This window comes from Sinohyriopsis cumingii, chromosome 2 (genome assembly GCF_028554795.1).
Source record: "Sinohyriopsis cumingii isolate HCF-2022 chromosome 2, ASM2855479v2, whole genome shotgun sequence".
Lineage (NCBI taxonomy): Eukaryota > Metazoa > Mollusca > Bivalvia > Unionida > Unionidae > Sinohyriopsis > Sinohyriopsis cumingii.
In genome coordinates, this window is record NC_142962.1 from 119,043,416 (window position 1) to 119,061,632 (window position 18,217).

An 18,217-nucleotide genomic window follows, 5' to 3' on the forward strand; every position below is an offset into this window, starting at 1 on the left:
TCTTTATTTTCAGATACAATTTTAAAACATATTCTTTTTAATTTTATAGATGTGTATCCCAGCTAAATCAGCACTTTTAAGATCTTTTTTAGAAAAAAAACAACTTTTTAATTTTATAAATCTGAAAAGCAACTTTGAAATCTGTCACCATTCCAGCCAGCTGTGGTCAAGCATGGTCAAAGTTTCTTGACTGCCCTTCAGTTATTAATAGTGATGCATTCTTGCTTAAATTAATTTTTAAAACCAGTTGCACACTTTCTCTGTCATATTTCTATTTTTTATTATGATAAATTAAAATGTTTGCTTAATTTGACAAATTTGCAATTTACTAATTGGCTGAGGAGAATAAACTCACAGCTATGCGTAATATTAACTTTATTGTGTTAAACGTTTTTTCGAAATAGAAAATATAATTTAACCAAAAGATAGGTAAGCTTTAGTAAAGGAAGTAACATTTTTTTCCAGATGTGTGTGTATTAACCTTTCACAATTTTCCAGATGATAAATTTGTGTTTTTACATTAGGTGCAAACAAATTCTACACAGGATAGAAGTTACTTTAAAGCACAGTACATGTACAAAGTGCTGACAAAATTGACCTCATTTCTTTTACCCTTTTACATACAGTTTTATATCAACTTTGACCCAAAGAGATTTATATATCCAAAGCACATTTAGTGTTATTATGAAGACAATAGAACACGGTGTCTACTTCACACAATGGAAATATTCACTTCAATTGTATAAGGCCATAGAGACTGACAGTATCGGCTGTGACATGTAGATATTCTCAAGTTCATTTATCATAGACATATGATATTTTGAATAAATTGCATTCGGTCTCAAAAAGTATGTCAGATTGAGTTTCTGGCTTGAAAAGAAAAATTTAACATTTTCATCTGGTCTTTTTTGCCATATTTTTAACCCTTGACCCAAAAAAAAGAAACTGTAAAATTAAATGAGATTGAGAGTTGTATGTCTAAAAAAATGGAGTAATCTTAGAGATATTTGATCATTAAAAATTGTTAATTCATGACTGTTTAGTAAAGTACATGAATTAGTACATACTGTACTTACTAGCTTTTGAACCAGTCTATAGTTTGAGGAGGGTCTGGTTGTATTATTAAAAATCACAGTCGTTTTATATATTTCAGAGGGATTGATTGATTGTTGTTTTTTTTGTGTTTTTTTTTTTCTAATGACATATCAACACATGAAAGATTACCATATATAATGAACAAATAAGACAGGTTCCATAATTACCATGCATTATTTTTTCCTTGTCCCAAAAACTTTAAATAAAAACAATCGCAGAAGAAATTTGGCCCCAAAACCATCAAATATTGAAATAAAGGCATCTTTCTTTGATCAATCCACCCATCCATTAAGTATGTAAATGCTTTCTGTCAGAGAAATCTGTCCCATCTGAAACTTAGTTTTCCTTCTTAAAAATTCATATAGAAATCATCCTGTTGTTACTTTTTCTGCCCAGTATCTAAGCTATGATGTTAAAGGTTACCATAAATTTGGTGAAAATGATGTTGTTATGAATTTGTCATCACATACTAGGCTCTGTATAGTGGCCAATATATCTGTTGGAGGATGAGGCCAGAAAAACCCCGGGAAGAACCACTGACCTATGGGAAGCTATTGGCAAGCTTTCTCACTACCCACATTGGCCAAGCCAAAGACTTGAACCCTCATGGACAGAGCTGAGATGCCAGTGATTGGCAAAGATGAGCTCATTAGAACACTTGACCACGCAGGACCTCTTATTGAAAATGAGCTAAACTTTGGTTGTTTACTGACCAAAACATGAGAAGTTTAGAACAAGACTTCAAGACTTTATTGGAACTCGGGACCCCAATTGGGGTATGTTAGAATAAACAAGTTTGTAAATGAACCATAAATGAACAAGAAACACAGGACAGCCTATATACATAAAACATTATCGTCAACCTACTTGCAGAGATTTTAAGGGAAGTAATTTGTATATCTGCTTAAGCTATGTAAGTACATCCAAAATTCGGAAAAAAGAGTTACAAAAATTATGATGTGCCTAGGTATTATAAGACAGGGTCACTACTATATAGACTTACTTTTAAGAGGCCCAGCTGCAAACAACATAGACCCTGATCTGTCATGGCATCATATGCCATAGATCGGTCACCAGTGTTCAGTGGGATCCAAACTGCAGTATATAATGGGAGGGGAGTTTAGAAAAATTCAGAGAGCTGCCAGGTATCATCAGTTCCCTTGTGACAAGTAAAAGTGGTTCCCGTTGGTCAGTTTAACCAGTAAAAGATGCACTGTAGCAGGAATGAACTTGCCCTCAGGTTTAAAATATAGATGTGCTTTGCCAGGTGACTGGCTGAATGTAGCTAGAAGAATGCTCTGTTGGAAAGCAGTTTGTATTTCCTGCCTTTCCTGTTTTAAGTTATATTTAATGTTTTGCTAATATCAGTAGCAAAATTAACATCATCATTTCCCATCCATTCTGATATATTTTGTTGTAATTTTAGAAAAAATAATGACAGAAATAGTGACTGAAATGGACTCTTTTTGTTCCTCTTAAATCAACTTTGACTTTAAATTTTCTAAAAATAAAGATAAGAATTCTTTTTTTCAGACTACGTAGTGTATACATCTAAATTAAAATATGGATATAAATTATAAGTATTTTAAATATAGAAGGTCATGAATATCTTACATACAAGTATACAGACACATCTACAACAATGGACTATGCCGTGTATTGTTAAGAATGAAATAATGTAGCACATTTTAAGGAGCAGCTTGTTCATCTACTTATATTACAAGAATTGAAATGATTGCCATAGTTCCAGAGATTTCAAGATACCATTCTTACTTAGATATTCTTGTCATCATTGAGAATACAATATTACTTTCTCACTACTTCATCAAAACTGAATACATTATAATTTACAAACACGTTGGAGGCACTGTTCATCTAGGAAGGCCTCATAGAAAACAAAGACTATTAATATAACCAATAATTAGTTTTCTTTTCATAAATTCACTAAAATTTGTCTACAGAGGAGCATAATACATTGTACAGATTGAATAATCTAATTTTGATATTCAGTGAACAACTCCTAAATTTATGTAGAAACATGTTTGTTCGAGTACACAAAAATCGGTAATGTCTCATCATATCTTCATTATCTGACCGATTGGATTTCAAAATGTGACCCAAATACGTATAACTGTTGACACGTAGAGCATAGCCGTTAAGATGTACAGGGGGAGGAGATGGTAATTTGAAAGAAGATGACTGAAAGACCATACATACCAATTTTTGTGTATTGTAGATGATATCATTCTCAAATGCGTATTGTTCACGTATCTTTAATAATTTCCTTAAACCTGTGTTAGAAGGACTTATCAATGACACCAACAGCAAAACTAAAATTGCTAAGAAATGACACATTTGGTGGCAGATGTAGCCCCATCTACCACTTACCCAACATATGATTTAAATTTTCATTAAAAGAAATATTTGAGCTTAAATGAGCAGCAATGGATTTCAATGTATTGAGAGTATATGAATGTACATTTTTTTAATGTGTCCTACATATAGAATGATTTACAAAAAGCCATGGTGCAAATTTCCAATGCAACCTAATGTGTCTAGATTACGACAGTAAAAAGTCAAATAACTGGGTTGAAACCATGATGCAGAGTCCACCAACTATAGCATTCACTCACACTCCCATTTATTTGAAACCCCCCCATCATATTAAAAAAGAAAAGCATCAAGGACTTAAAAAGATGCACAAAATAATTCATTTCATTCATCATGTCTGCAGCATGATGCCCCACTGTTAGACATCACTATAAACTGCCACACTGCAGACGTTGTAGCAGTATGGCTGAAACATTGTTAAAGTTATCAATGATCAAGTTGATAGTTGAGCAACTGGTGACAATCCAGTTAGAAATTATAAACTGATGAATGAAATGACCATGCTATTTCAGACCTTGGATCCATATCACCAAGGTCCACAGGGCAAAAGACTTTGATCAAAGAGAGTGGCTGGCACCTTACATTACAACTAAATACAGCTCTACAAAGAAAGGCAGTGTCAGAGTTTGAGGAAGACATCTTTTTGTGGACAATGGAAAGCCTAGCAAAGTGGATTCAGGGGGATTGTGTGAGGCCTAAAGATGTGGATGCCAACCCATTGTTTCAGTCACAGAAAAGCTGTCCTGGCAGCCTTGTAGCTCTTTATTTTTCAAAGACCAACCTGGAGTTGAACTGTCCCATCTATATGGAGCAGGCTTATGCAGCATGGAGTATCAAGCAAGTGATCTGAGCAAGTGCCTTTTGTATGACTTCTACTCCAGTCAGAAAAAAGAGCACCATGGCTATAAGGTGTACCTGCTGTACACATCAGGTTGTTGTAAAGGGCAGGCAATATGAGCAACTCTTGAGGGTGCCAAACATGTGTGCATGCATGTCTGTATGTATATGTGTGTGTGTGTGTGACACTGAAAGTCTGCTTCTGAGTAGCAAGACCACTGATGTCTACCAAGATATGGCTGAAGTTGTTTATATCTATGGTACTAGTGACTAACCCAATAAGCATCCACACTTCAGCATGTCAATTTAAAAATTGTCATCAGCAACTTTAAGGATGAGTGCTCAAGAAAGTCCATTGCAAGGTTTGATGGCCTCTGCCCCAGGATGATTGACAATGAAGAAATGAGCAAAGTCATGAACATCTCAAGGGCAGTTGTAAAGGCCAACCTTAGCCATCACCTTTATGCCTGCCTTGAGTGCCTCCAAGAGAAAGGAGGTTTTACACACCATGACCACCATTTACAGGAATCACAACAAAATGGGTGTACCACATAAACAAGGTCAGCCTTCATACATGCTTTCATACATGGAACTCTGAAAGTGGATTGCATCAGATCATATTCTGATGTAAGCAGATGGCCATTACCACACAATGCAAAATGCCTGGGCAGAGAAATATCTCAATGTGCTCTTGTGCTTGGACCATGGATAAAGAATACCCTTAGAAGGTAGCTGAGCTCCTTCAGACACAATTTGTTCTTCCTCATGAATAAAGCTTCCATATGGAAAACCGAAAAGATGTTATATAAATGGCTAGCCTATGATGCCAAACTTGTCAGTCATCGTGAAGAAGCTGAGTGACTACACAAGATCAGAGACAAGGCATTGCCTATCATCTAGCTCTCCCAGTAGACAAAGGTCCCACACCAGGGTATTTTATATCAAGTGGTACTCTTTTGAACCAGCTGTTAAGTAACAGATGCTGCAGACATTGCTAATTGTACAGATGTAGCATGAATGCCATCAAGAGATTTTTTTACCTGTGCGCCATTTTGTCACACAGAACAGCAGGCAACTGCCAAACCAATTGGTGCTATGCCTTATAGTCTTGCTCTTGGTTGTTCCAAATAACATTTCCTGGGCTCTAACAGCTGCTCAGCAAAGTTGGGTTGAACTGGTCCTCAGTTCTTTGTACATGGTGGACACTGGCCTCAACCCATCTCTCATGCATGCCATGCTTAGCCAAGAGTTAAGATACTGCACCCATTAGCTCCTGACCAGGGTCAACCTACAGCAAATTGGGATATTGACCCTTGCTTGGAGATACCTGCCAAAGCATTGGCAGGTTAGGAAGGCTCCTTGGTGGTCAAGGGCTCAGCCTCTTCGTAATGGCTGGTGCATGTATATTTAAAAGGCTGAAAAACTGGTGTAACAATCACTAGAACAATTGTTTTGGCAGCTATTACATGTTTACATGTGCCTGCCCATCAACAACTTGGCTTTCATACCACCCTTTATAAGCCAGCAGCCAAGGCCACCATCACGACCACAACCCATGCTGTGAAGGCTGCCAAGAAGACCTGTGAATAGGTCAGAGACATAAAGAGGCAATCCAAGATGGTAGCATTAAAAGAACATCGATGTTGGAAAAATGCCTTTAAACATCAATGCTGCCCTGCTAAAGCCACCCCTCACTCAAGTTACACCTCAACTTTGCTCATGAAACTTGCAGAAGTTTAAAGATGGGTGTTATAGCTGCTACAGCTTTGATACCAGAAAATTGGGAAGACCTGCTTTCTTCAGAAGAAAATAAATGGAGACCCCTACAATACACAGAAGACATTTAACAGAAGAGGGTGTTTCAAGAGGCATCTGAAAATAGCGGACTATTGGCCCCAAGTTTAAGCAGTTAATGCAGATAGTGTACACTAAGAAAAAAAGGCCAGGTGAAGGTTTTATTCCTGAAAATGTTTGAACCTGAACCTCCCCAACAAAATAGAAGAGCATTACAGGCAAAGGCCTGTCAGTGAGTGTGGGCACAGAAACAAATGTTAGAGCATACAAGAAGACATGCAATTAACAATGCTATAATGCTCTTTGCCAAAGTGTCCCAGACAAGCTGGCCAAATTCCACAAAACATTAATAAGGTATTTTTAGGTTGACAGGACATACCCCTCAGCTGTCACCTCTTTACAGGTCTTTTTGGCAGCCTTCACAGCATGGGTTGTGGTCATGATGGTTACCTTGGCAGCTGTCACTAGAATGAGGATGCAAAACAGACACTCAGCACAGGAATCACCCAAAGCTCCTGAAGCCAGTCCATGAGCAGCTTGGGGTAATTGGCAAAAGCAGTAACCTCAGGGACTCTCAGGTGTGATTACTTTTATAATGCTGATTTGGTATTTAGTGATTCAACTATTTTGACTCTATGTAAACTTTATTTCTCATGAATACAAAGTGAAAATTTCAAAAGAATAGTATTGCAAATTAAATCCTGAAAGTCCAAAAAGTTATATCACCAGTCAAATTGAATAAAATTCTAATTAAAGCCCAGTGATGTTCAGAATAAAATCCAAAACAGAATATGTTGATATGCCATTGGTAGCCTGTGATGTGGACATGTGCCAACAGTCTTTTGATGAATCATGATTATATAATCCAAGATGTCCTTATATGAATCCACAATAATTCCAAGTTAATGTTTCTGCCCAAGAATTTTAGTGATAAGCACTTTGTATTTCCAGTGAATAATACTTTGAATAATAATTCCACTGAAATCAAATAGTGAACACGACAATAAGAATGATGCAAGAATAATAATAATTTCAAGTAAACAAGATTATATATAAAGCTTAGACACAAAACTAAAACAAGGATGAGGGTCAAATGTTCATTTCTAGAAAATTCTAAGTTGTAAACATAAAATCTGTTATTAAAATTATAATAAAGAATGTGGTAAACATCAGGTACAACAGGTTATTTTATGGGAAATACCAATGTTCTAGACCCAGACTACATTAAATAATTATGTTTACCTCAGTTGCTCATGGTCCTAATATTTAACCCACACTGGTAGAGAACATATTAACTATGTATTATTTGTTTACCAAAATAAAAGTTACTGATTAGGTACACAACGAACAAGGTCAAGTCCAATTTACAATTATAATTAACATATAATCATAGAGAAAAAAAATAACAGATATGAATTAAATATATATAACAGTATTTGCTGCCATCCATCACTCGTCTCAACAACAGAAGCAAAGCAGTTATGATAAAAATGATATGCTATGACACATCACATTAACAGGCCCAAACAAAATATGGTAAACCTGTGAACATCTGAGGGCATGGTATTTATGGCTCTTGATGAGTATGTTGATGGGCATGTTATTTCCAAATCTTGTGATATCAAGCAAATCAACTCTTTCATTGATATCACTTCAGTTTGACTTGTAAACCACAATGACTAGTTTGAGCTGTGCATGTCTGCAGAGGAGCTAACCCTCCCATTCCTTCAGATCAATTACAGAGGAATTATAACATTGATATATACAAAAATCCATGACCCACATGATATTTGCCTGAAAAGGATCAACAGTTACCATATTGTAGCCCCCATTACGATTGCCCTTGAGAACACAGCTTTAAGCTATTGTCGGAACTCTGTGGCTAGAAAATATATTGACTACAACTATCCATGGAAGCTAAAAACATGATGAATTTGCATTTTGGTGGAGGCCAAGCTCAGCAGAATTGCAGACCACATATTTAAGGTGACAATGTTATCTCCAAAGATTAGTTAAAACTTATCCTAGCTGAAGTTGATAAGTACACCACTATGATAGATAAAATACAGGTCACATTGCATAAGGCATTCACGTTGGTGGTTGTTGTTTTTGTAAGGTTTAATGCCATTTTTCACCACATGATAGGCTATACATGGTGGCCAGTATAAATGGTGGAGGAAGAACACAGGAAGACCTCGGGGGAAAACCCCGGAAAGAACCACCAACCCATGAGAAACTACTGGAGAGCTTTCTCACATACCCACATTGGCCGAACCCAAGTCTCGAACCCATGCAGACAGAGGTGAGATGGCAGTGATCGATAACAATGAGTGCTTTAGACCATTCAGCCACTCGGGGCCCTTCACTTTGGTTGTAATTGGGCCCAAGCCATTGAGAAGATGAAGACTGTATCGTAAGCTGCAAGCTGTCTTTCAAAATGACAAAACCAGCAAAATCTTCTTAACAACAGCTTTCTGACTTGGGCTCCACTCAAAGAACACCTCCAGCATAGAATATGGTTTTTCAGTAACATGCAGAGCTAATGGCAAACAAATGAATTTGACATTGAGATATTTTATACCTCTTGTCAACTGTTACACAAATATATTTACAACAAATGCAACAAGGTCTTGCACAGCAATGCCATGGCCTCACATCAAGACGTATTAGCAAAGTCAATCTCAAATTACCTGCCCACTAATCAAAAAACAAGATTGCTATGGAAGCTGAGCTTTCTAAGCAAAGTGTCCTGTTAAAATCAATTCTAGCTAGGCCCCAGGTTTTTCAAATTATCTTTGGTCAGTACCAAGAATGCTACTTGTACAGTAGACACTGGCAGCAGTGAGATGACTGTCAAGAGCAAGCACTGGTAGACTCAAGGAAGGTAAAAATTACAATGCATTGGTGTAGGGCCATGAGTGCCAGTGCAGACAAATTTTACCATGAGTTTGGTGGTGCCGTTGTTACCACCGAAAATTTGTTTTGCTATGGTAAAACCCCCATTTTGAGGTATCGTCAATGGGTGGACATTGTCTTGGACATCCAGGTGGTATGCTTTTCCCAATGGACATACACTGCCTTACTATTTTATTCCATACTTTTTGCATGGAGTCTGGCAAGCCAGTGTTGTGATGGTGGTACATCATGCTGATGAAAAATACTCTTTCTGCATAATCAGCTAAGTAATCCCAGAAATTGTACTCCAACTGATTTTGGACTCCTTGGACCCTTAGCTGTGTTAAAATGCTAAATTCTTTTTTTTAATTAATGCTCCTTAATTTGCAATTTACATCTGTTTCAAAACAGTGATCTGTACATCTAAAATATCACATAAACTGTAGGCAAAAAGAGGGAGTGTATTTTAGATCTTGAAAAATTTGATGACATTTTGAAATTATGTTTGTTACATGTCATGCCTTGGATTGCTGACATTTGAATTGGCATTATTTGAACATTTTATGTTTGCCAAAAAACAAATGTGAATTATAATTTCCCATTGATGTTTGTTTTTTCTCTTTTTTTGTACATACACGATGACATATTGTTTAATAACAATATGTTATATGTACTTTCAGTTGCACTTGATGAACCTGAATTATGAATGCACAGCTGTCACTGTTTATTTTATGACATTGTATCAGTGCCTTCATTCATGAAAAATAGTCAAACACATTACCTTTATTTTTCTTTATTTTAATGGTTTATTGTATCAGACTTTCAAGATTCCATGAGATCTCTGACATATGCAGAAATCTCAAGAAGCCCTGTGAGACTCTCACTGCGTAAGGCCATAATTTACATTTTATTCATGCAAATACAAACTGTGTGATCAAACTTTTGCCTTTAGGTAATAGCATTGTCTGAAAATGTCATCAAAACTAATTGAAGATGAAGGGGGGCAATCAGGTGTCCAATTGTAAAGTGCCCCCACTCTTTGTAAAGGGTGAGGGTTGATTGGCAGATTGTACCTTCTTTCAAGGTGTATGCTTTATTTGGTTCTCGTTATCATGGAGATTATCGCCATCTGTGTTATTGCCAGGATCGAGTAAACTTAGAGGTAGAATAAATAGAGATCTGAGCAGATATATAGAACAGAACGACCTGAGCCCCCGTACATAGAAAATCATAATTTAATCAATGACATAAACAATGGTGATAACAGAATACATTAGGAAGATACACTTCTTTTTGGTATAAATCTTTCACCGAATTCAAAACAAAAATATAATTGTAAAAATAGCTGATCTGTTTTACTGATAGAATTAGTTCATCATACGATCAAGTGAACAATTGAAGTCATTGCCTTTGTATAACCTGCTTATCTCTGGTTCATTTCAATTTCACTGTAGCTGTTCTGTCTTTACGTCTTTCCTTTTCCTTCCTTTTCCTTCCTTTCCTTTTCTCTCCAACCTTCCTACTCATTCGCCTCACTTCGGCCCTCAAACTTTGTGTGGGTAGGTGGATATGTAAGCATGTAGATACACATATACTTGGATACGTCATTGTGTAGGTACATCTGAGGATACTTCTGGGAATACAATAGAAGAGCTATTTTCCCTTTGAAAACAAAAAGAGAACGTCCTTAATTTTCTGTCAGTTATTCTACTGGAGATAGATCATTACTCCCCTCTCGTTATGAGATCTTACTATCAGTATTGAAACAGATACCAAAGGCTATTAGTTGACCCGAGCATGGCGGACCAAAATAAACCTAATGTCACAAGACTAATGTGCTTCCCAATGGCTAATTCATCACTCGCATTAACACACCCGAGACTTACCAGTTCTGCTCTTGTCTCAGTTACACAAACGAATGAATGAAATTCACTGCCAGCTTAAGTACCTAATGTTTAGCGAATACACACATTCAAGTCTTTAGCATTCATGAAATTACCTAAGTTTGGTGAATTCACATGGCTGCTCGTAACTCATATTAACTAAAGTAATAGATGAAATTCTTTGAACCTAATTCCTATAAAAAAACAAGACCACTAATTCAAACAATTCGACTACCTTAGATAAAGAAGATTATTGTACAAATTCATATATATATAAACTCAACACAGTTATACTTATATCAAGAGAATTGATCTACGAATTTAAACAACTAAATTCATGCACATATTATCAAATAATTCAAGAAAAATATTATATTGGTATCAACGAATGTCATGAATTTGAAGCAAATACCTGTTTTTGCTTTCAAGCATTGTTCGTTTATACCGCCAAAATTGTGTCTGTTGACCTTCCGGACATCTGGTCCCATGGATAAATGTTTTACGAGAGAATTTCTTCCAAATTGACCCTCGGAGTCCCCTGTACCTTTATTCTCGTAACGAAGCTTAGACTAATTAGATTTTTCGAGGGGGGGGGAATATTTACAGCTAGGAAATTTCATGTGGGATAACACGCCCTTTTTAGCATAATCAATCAGGATGATATATTTACCACCTTTTCCTTTAGGCGCCAAAATTGGGGTCAACTTGACCTTCCAGGCTTTTGGCTAACAGTTTCTCTAAATTTTCCAAGTTTGATAGTTCCACTATGAAATCGAAATTAGCCGTGTCCCTAATAGTCTGTCTCATGGTTAAGTAAACGAATGCTTAATTTAAAAATCGCTACCACTACAACCAGACATTTGGAGTCACTGCAGTATAGCAATTTAATAAACGCCTGTCCCCAGAAATCTAATTAATTGTTCTCTGGCCCAAACTAATGTGCTTTTCATAGATCGACAGAAATTTGCCCCCTCACACCAATTAAGAACGAAAGGATTTAGAAAAAAAGAATATTTTTATTCTTGACAGGTTGGTGCCATTCTGTATCATTTTTTTCTTCTTCATATAATCATATATCCAAACATGTTACTCATGGTAGCATGGTTTGAAGAACATGCAACTCATAATCCAAGGGTTACAGTTTTATAGTGATGTCAGGCGATAATAAATGTCCAGCGGTTTTGTTCATTCATCAGAGTATTGAATTGTTTGCCTAACGATGTAAGTTCTTGTCTAACTCAAGTCCTTACCTTTGACAGTGTTCGATGTTTTTGGGGGCAAAGAGTGTATGTATGATCATGTGGATTAAGGCACTGATGCCTCAGAGTTAAGTGGTATGAATTATAACTCTGACCTGTCTCATTATTGTGTGTGTGTGTGTGTGTGTGTGTGTGTGTGTGTGTGTACACCATTTTGTTCCATTTTTGAAAAGCAGAGCTATCACATGCACAAACATAAGATGTTTGGATCATATTTGTAGACGGATTTCAAAATTTGGGAAACATTTGTTTGGCACACTTGATAAAGCACACAAGACATGTTATGAATATGATCAGTTGTTATCTTATTGTCCACAAGCACTGTTATCTGAGCTTGGTCTGCTATCTTTTGTGCCCCCAGTAAAACAATCTATTTGTCTAAAGGCTTGACCACATGCAAGAGGTTATAATTATATTTAATTTGAAAGGTACACAGGATTCCTTCTTGCAAGTGAAAAACTTCTAGGCTAAAATACACTCATAAATCTTAATTTGTTTAGCATTTGTTTAGCATTTTTGTTCAACTTAATGACATGAAGTCATTACATTGTTAAGTTCAACTTAATGACATGAAGTCATTACATTTGCTTAAAGTTAAGGCCTTGCTCTACTGTGTACTTCTGTATCCTTTCATGTGTCAAGGTCTCACATTGCAAAGTTGGGGTATATCTGTTAATAGGTTTTAGAAGTATTTGTAGGTTAGAGTCAGTGACAGTTTTTTTTTATATTGATTTTAACATTGATGCAGAGCTCAACATAAACTGTGTTTTAGTGAAAGTACATTGGCAAAATATGCATAAAGAGTTTTACAGGCATTCAAAAACAATTTTATTTTAAGGTTAATTAATGGGGAAAGTCTTCATTTGTGACTTTTTTCATGCTTTCAAGAAAACCCTTAAAGTAGATTAAAAATCCATCTCTCCAGTAATATATACTCCAAAAAATAAATTCCTGAAATTTACCATAAAATGCTCAATTTGCTGTTATGCCTTGAAAATGCCCAATTTGTTGTCATTTCAGCACAAGCTGACCAACCACTGGTGTTGATGTGTAATGATAGTAAGGTCATTTCAGGACTATATGGGGTTTTCAGGAATGGAAGATTATAAATTAACTTGATCTCCATATTTTACATTTTCTAAGCTTTTAGTTGCATTTATTTATTTTGGTACTTAATGGTTCATAAATACATGAAAGGTTATACGATGCCAATGCAGTGAGTGTATAGTGTTTTGCCCAAAAGATATCTCAGCAGCGAACCTGGCCTGATATGGGCAAAACATGAATCCGGTACCTTTGACTTGCAAAACTGGAGTCTAGTTGGCTTGGTTTGGTGTTTAATGAACTAGCAATACAAGAGTTATTTAGTGCTGAGGCAGTGGGAGGAAAGTGCCTTGCCCAGGGATACAGCATGTTTGCTGACCTGGGCAAGTAGAGTGGTAGGGTTCAATCCCCTGTGAAAATGTTAGGAACAATTCTTGAATTATCCATGAATTGTTCTAGAACACTTTTCATGAACCATTCGTAAAATGCACATGAACATTTCATGAGCAGTTCTTGAACATTAAATTTTCAAGAATGACTTTGGCTAAATTCTGAAACATTAGTAATTGAACAGTCCATGAACAGTTTCAACATGGATTGTTCATGAACTGTTCAAGAACTAATATTCTATAAAACAATTCTTGAAATTAAGTTCTTGAAAATTTGGCCATTCAGTGTTCATGAACTGCTCATGAAATGTTCAGGTGGATTTTATTAATATGTCATGAACAAGTGTTACAAAAGAATGTGTGAATAATTCCAGAATTGTTCCTGTCTGTCACAGTGAACCACAGTCCAGATATGAGATTACATGGACTGTTCATGAACACCTCAGTTATTGATCAGAATCATCAGTTCTCATAAAAACTTGTGAACCTTTCATAAATACACCTAAAGTAGATACTTAAACACAGTTATGCTGTTAATGATTGAACTTACATAAAACAAACATAGAAACAAATTTTTAATTTCTTTAATACTGATATTTGCTTGGCAGGAAAAAATGTTGCTGTTCGGACAACTTTATTGTCCTGTTTGGTAATATTTTCTGATGGCTCACTGACCGCTTTACACCTTTCAACCTTTTGGATATTTTCAATTTTTTTATCAACACTGTGTGATTGTAGATTTTGTTAGAACTGCAGACTCAAGGATATTAAATTGTACATTATCCAGGCATGGCTGCACGGTGTCCCCACTTTTCACTTTTTTGTTTCCCTGTACAAGAGCAGTTGATCAGATCAACAAACGTAAATATTGTAAAGGTTGCTCTCTTGATGATATCGTTTATCTCTTTCTCGGTATTGGCTGACAAATGCTGTAATTTCTTTAAACAATTATCCAGCTGACTGTCCTCTTCTTGAGGACTTTTTGCATTCAAATCTCGCATGGTTGATTCCTCAGATGTTTCCGCTACAAAAAAATTAGTTTCTTTCTCACACTTCTTAGCTCAGTTCTGACGGCCTCACCTCATCTTCCAATTTTCTTATGCACTTCAGTGTACTAAAAAAGAGAAGATTATTTTTTCATCTTTAAAAAGGTTACTTTCTGCCATTTTGAACTGGTAGATAATGGAGTGTCCAAGATAGGGGTGAAACAATACACCTGTGACATGAATTGATACGATTCACGATACACAGCCTACGATATGATACATTATTAATTCTCAGTTTAAAGAATAAAAAGGCAAACAACTAATAATTATTCATGACTGCTAAGGATTAAAGTAACTTACATAGGGTAGATATCATTTTGTATCGATTCTTCACCTCTTGTATCGATATGGAAAAAGTATTGATGCATCAATAGCTCGATGAATCGTTTCATCCCTAGTCCAAGATCAGGGCATTTAACTATTCTGAATTATTGCATTTTTGTTTTTAACTGGTGGGAGAAAGGCACTTCAGGTAATCTTTTATGCATGGTGGTGATAATAAGACTTTTATTGTTGCAATGAAAGAGTTTAAAAACTAACTGGTGAAGGGATTATGTTTTTAAAAAAAGGCCTGACCTGATCTCTCATCCTCCTCTAATGCATTTAATTTCTGGAATTGCCTTGACCACAAGTATGTTCTGTAAAGTCATAAATTGTAGTTCATATGCATTATACACCCACTTATGACAATCTCATGACAAGTGCTGCATCATTAGAAAATGATAAGTTTATCATAACCCTTCCAGAACACCTGATTTCATTCCAGTTTCTTTTGTGGGAGTTCTTGTCCTAATCTTACACGAGTTTAAATGTTTTGCCTCCACACCACCAAAGTTTCTTGTAGTCCAGACTGATTTTCCTGATTGAATCAGTCCATTAGGCTGGTATAAAATTAGGATTAAAACAATTTATATTAATTCAACCCTTTCTTTTACCAATTTAAATTTTGTACCAAATGTTATTTATATGTAGACCAAATTTACCACACTACAAATCTGATCTCCCAGCAAAGGCAAAGATGCTTTGTATGACATATTTTAATAGACTGGTAGCCTGCATTGCTTGTGAAGATCCAGGAATGATTGTAAAGCAAGGAAAAGGAACTGCAAAGTGTTATCCATACAAGAGTAAAGAATCCAAGTATGAATATATAAATCGCCAGGAAGTTATTTCACATATGCAAGTGGGAAGGGATAAAAAACATTGCAAAGGACTTAAAGGAACATCAGGTCTTGCATCACTTCAGTCATATGACATTGTTAAAGGAACTGTGATAGATTACATGGATGGAGTCCTTCTTGGAATCACCAAGACTTTGCTAAATAAATGGTTTTCCCCAACAGAAAGTAAAAATAAGTATTTTATTGGTAAAGATCTTAAAGATATTTCAAGTAGAATGAAAAATATAAAACCACCAAGTATCATTGAAAGATTGCCACGTGACCTTGAAAAACATTACAATCATTTTAAAGGAACAGAATTACAATCATGGCTTTTATAGTATGCCATTCGTTGCCTCAGTGGATTTCTGGAAGAGGAATACATGAAGCAATTTGATCTATTCTGCTTGGAGATAAGATAACTACATCTTTTCTAGAAAGAGCAGAAACTCTTTTGGATACATTCTACTCATCTTTCCAGAATCTGTATGGAGATGGTTCATGTGGCTTAATGTCCATAATGTCGGTGTTCATTTGGTGTCCTACGTTAAGCTTTGGGGACCCTTGTGGGCTTGGAGCTGTTTTCCATTTGAGGACACAAACTCCATGCTTCTGCAGTCAGTGCGTGAAACTGGCAGTGTATTGAAACAAGCAAGCACAAGCCTGTATCCATAGAAATGGGTTGAATCAAGGTAAAATGTACAGCTGGAAAGTGACCCATGAAGCAAATAATTGTACAGTTTGTGGTGCCAAAAAAATCTTTAAACAGAATAAGCTTAATAATGACATTCTGGAAAAGCTTGAAGTGATCAATTTGCAACAGGTGAGAAAGGTGGACAGAATAATGTCAGGTGTGCAAAATTTTATTCATCAGATTATTCAAGGATGCAAAAATCAGTATGCAATTTTGTGTACTTTATGATAACAGTAAAATAAGATCTATTAGATACTTTGTGTTGCTCAAGTCAGAAAACAAAGTCTATGCAGTTATTCATTGATTTGAAGGAGAACTGAACATGTCACTGTCAACATTTATAGGTGGAAAACATTTGTTTTCAGTAAAAACCTCACCATTTGTTGATGTAGTTGCTGCAGAAACTTGTTGACACTTTAGTCTTTATTCAAAAAAACTCCCAGCCAAATCAACCAGCCAAGACATGTGTTGTAAGAATGCCAAATGATCATGAACATTCCATCTTTAAATAGGAATTATAAGACAGTATCATGTGCTAGGGGTTACTTTGCATGTATGTGAGAATCTTAAAGCACAAGTTGCATGGATATAATATTACTTTCTGATTTCATTATTTTTGCTAAGTCTAAGGCCATACAGAATTACATATTAGATTCTTGTTTCTGTTGTCATCTTTTCAGACATCCTCTGGTTTTATAATTGCCTAGAACATTTCATTTTAAGTAATATTGAAAACAGGGAGTGAGCTTACAGTTCAGAAGGTTAAGTTTATGAAAAAAATAGTCTCTTTCATTGAGTGGTGCTGTTTTCAAATTCAAATGAACATAAATTTTTATGAAGTTTTCAGTTATTTCAGCTGCAACTTTTGTGTGCTTAAACTATTCAAGATTTGTTTCCAAAATATTATCATAAACTTTTCTGCTATTTTTGCATGAATTTTATTGCATTTCTTTTAGTTCTTTAACTGTTCTTGACATGGTCCAGAATTCTGTCAAGAACTATTCATGAGTTTTTTTATGAACTATTTAAATTCATTTTAGTACATTAACTGTTTTTAACATGTTCTTGAATTGTACTTCATTTGTTCTTAAAGTTATTCATGAACTGTTCAAGAAGTGTAGTTCATGAACAGTCAGAAAATGATTTCAAGAATGTTTCATGTTCAGTTCAAATATAGTTCACAAAATTCATGAACTGTTCATAATTTCAAGAACTCCATTTCGTAGTGGAACTGTCATCCTTTTGGTCACGAGTTCAGTATGCTGAGCACTGAACAAAAACAGCTCCCTTTAGAGATTGGTAGCCACAGTGGCTCATTGGTTAGTATGCCAGACACATGATCAAAAGGTGCACACTCGGATCCTACCATCAGACCAGTCTGGGTCTGTTGCTATGGAGAGGCCTTGGGCAGGGCACTAAGATTAGTCCTATTTCATTAACACTAAATAAACTAATTGTGTATGTTGTACTGCAAAGCACCAAATTACCAAATCAAACCCATAAAGGTTATTGTGACATGTAGCAAAATAAATGAAGGGATGAGTTGTCCAAATTTATAACACTCGCTACCATGCATCATAGCAGCCAGAGTCATTGTACCGAGAGAGGCCAATCAGAATTGTTCAATTTAGAATGTGCCTTCAGACTTGAAACTGCAACATTATGAATAAATGGTCTTGATTCGATATATTAAATCTGTGTTTGTATCATAGTGATCTTCGTTGTTAATT

The 18,217-nt window shown here is 35.8% G+C and overlaps 2 long non-coding RNA genes across 6 annotated transcripts in view; one reads left to right on the forward strand and one right to left on the reverse strand.

Moving 5' to 3' along the window:
• Nucleotides 1-18,217, forward strand: part of LOC149805688 (uncharacterized) — a 234,785-nt gene that overhangs the window by 131,825 nt on the left and 84,743 nt on the right. For 2 of the 5 annotated variants that reach the window (XR_016419771.1, XR_016419769.1), the window contains exon 6: nucleotides 16,275-16,430. The exons of the other annotated variants lie outside the window; for them this stretch is intronic. This is a non-coding gene — a long non-coding RNA (uncharacterized LOC149805688). Of the gene's footprint in view, nucleotides 1-16,274; nucleotides 16,431-18,217 lie in introns of those variants that run through there. 5 annotated transcript variants of the gene reach the window in all.
• LOC149805689 (uncharacterized) overlaps nucleotides 14,158-18,217 on the reverse strand; it is a 31,241-nt gene continuing 27,181 nt past the window's right edge. Inside the window, exon 2 of the long non-coding RNA XR_016419772.1 lies at nucleotides 14,158-14,701. This is a non-coding gene — a long non-coding RNA (uncharacterized LOC149805689). The remainder of the gene's footprint in view (nucleotides 14,702-18,217) is intronic.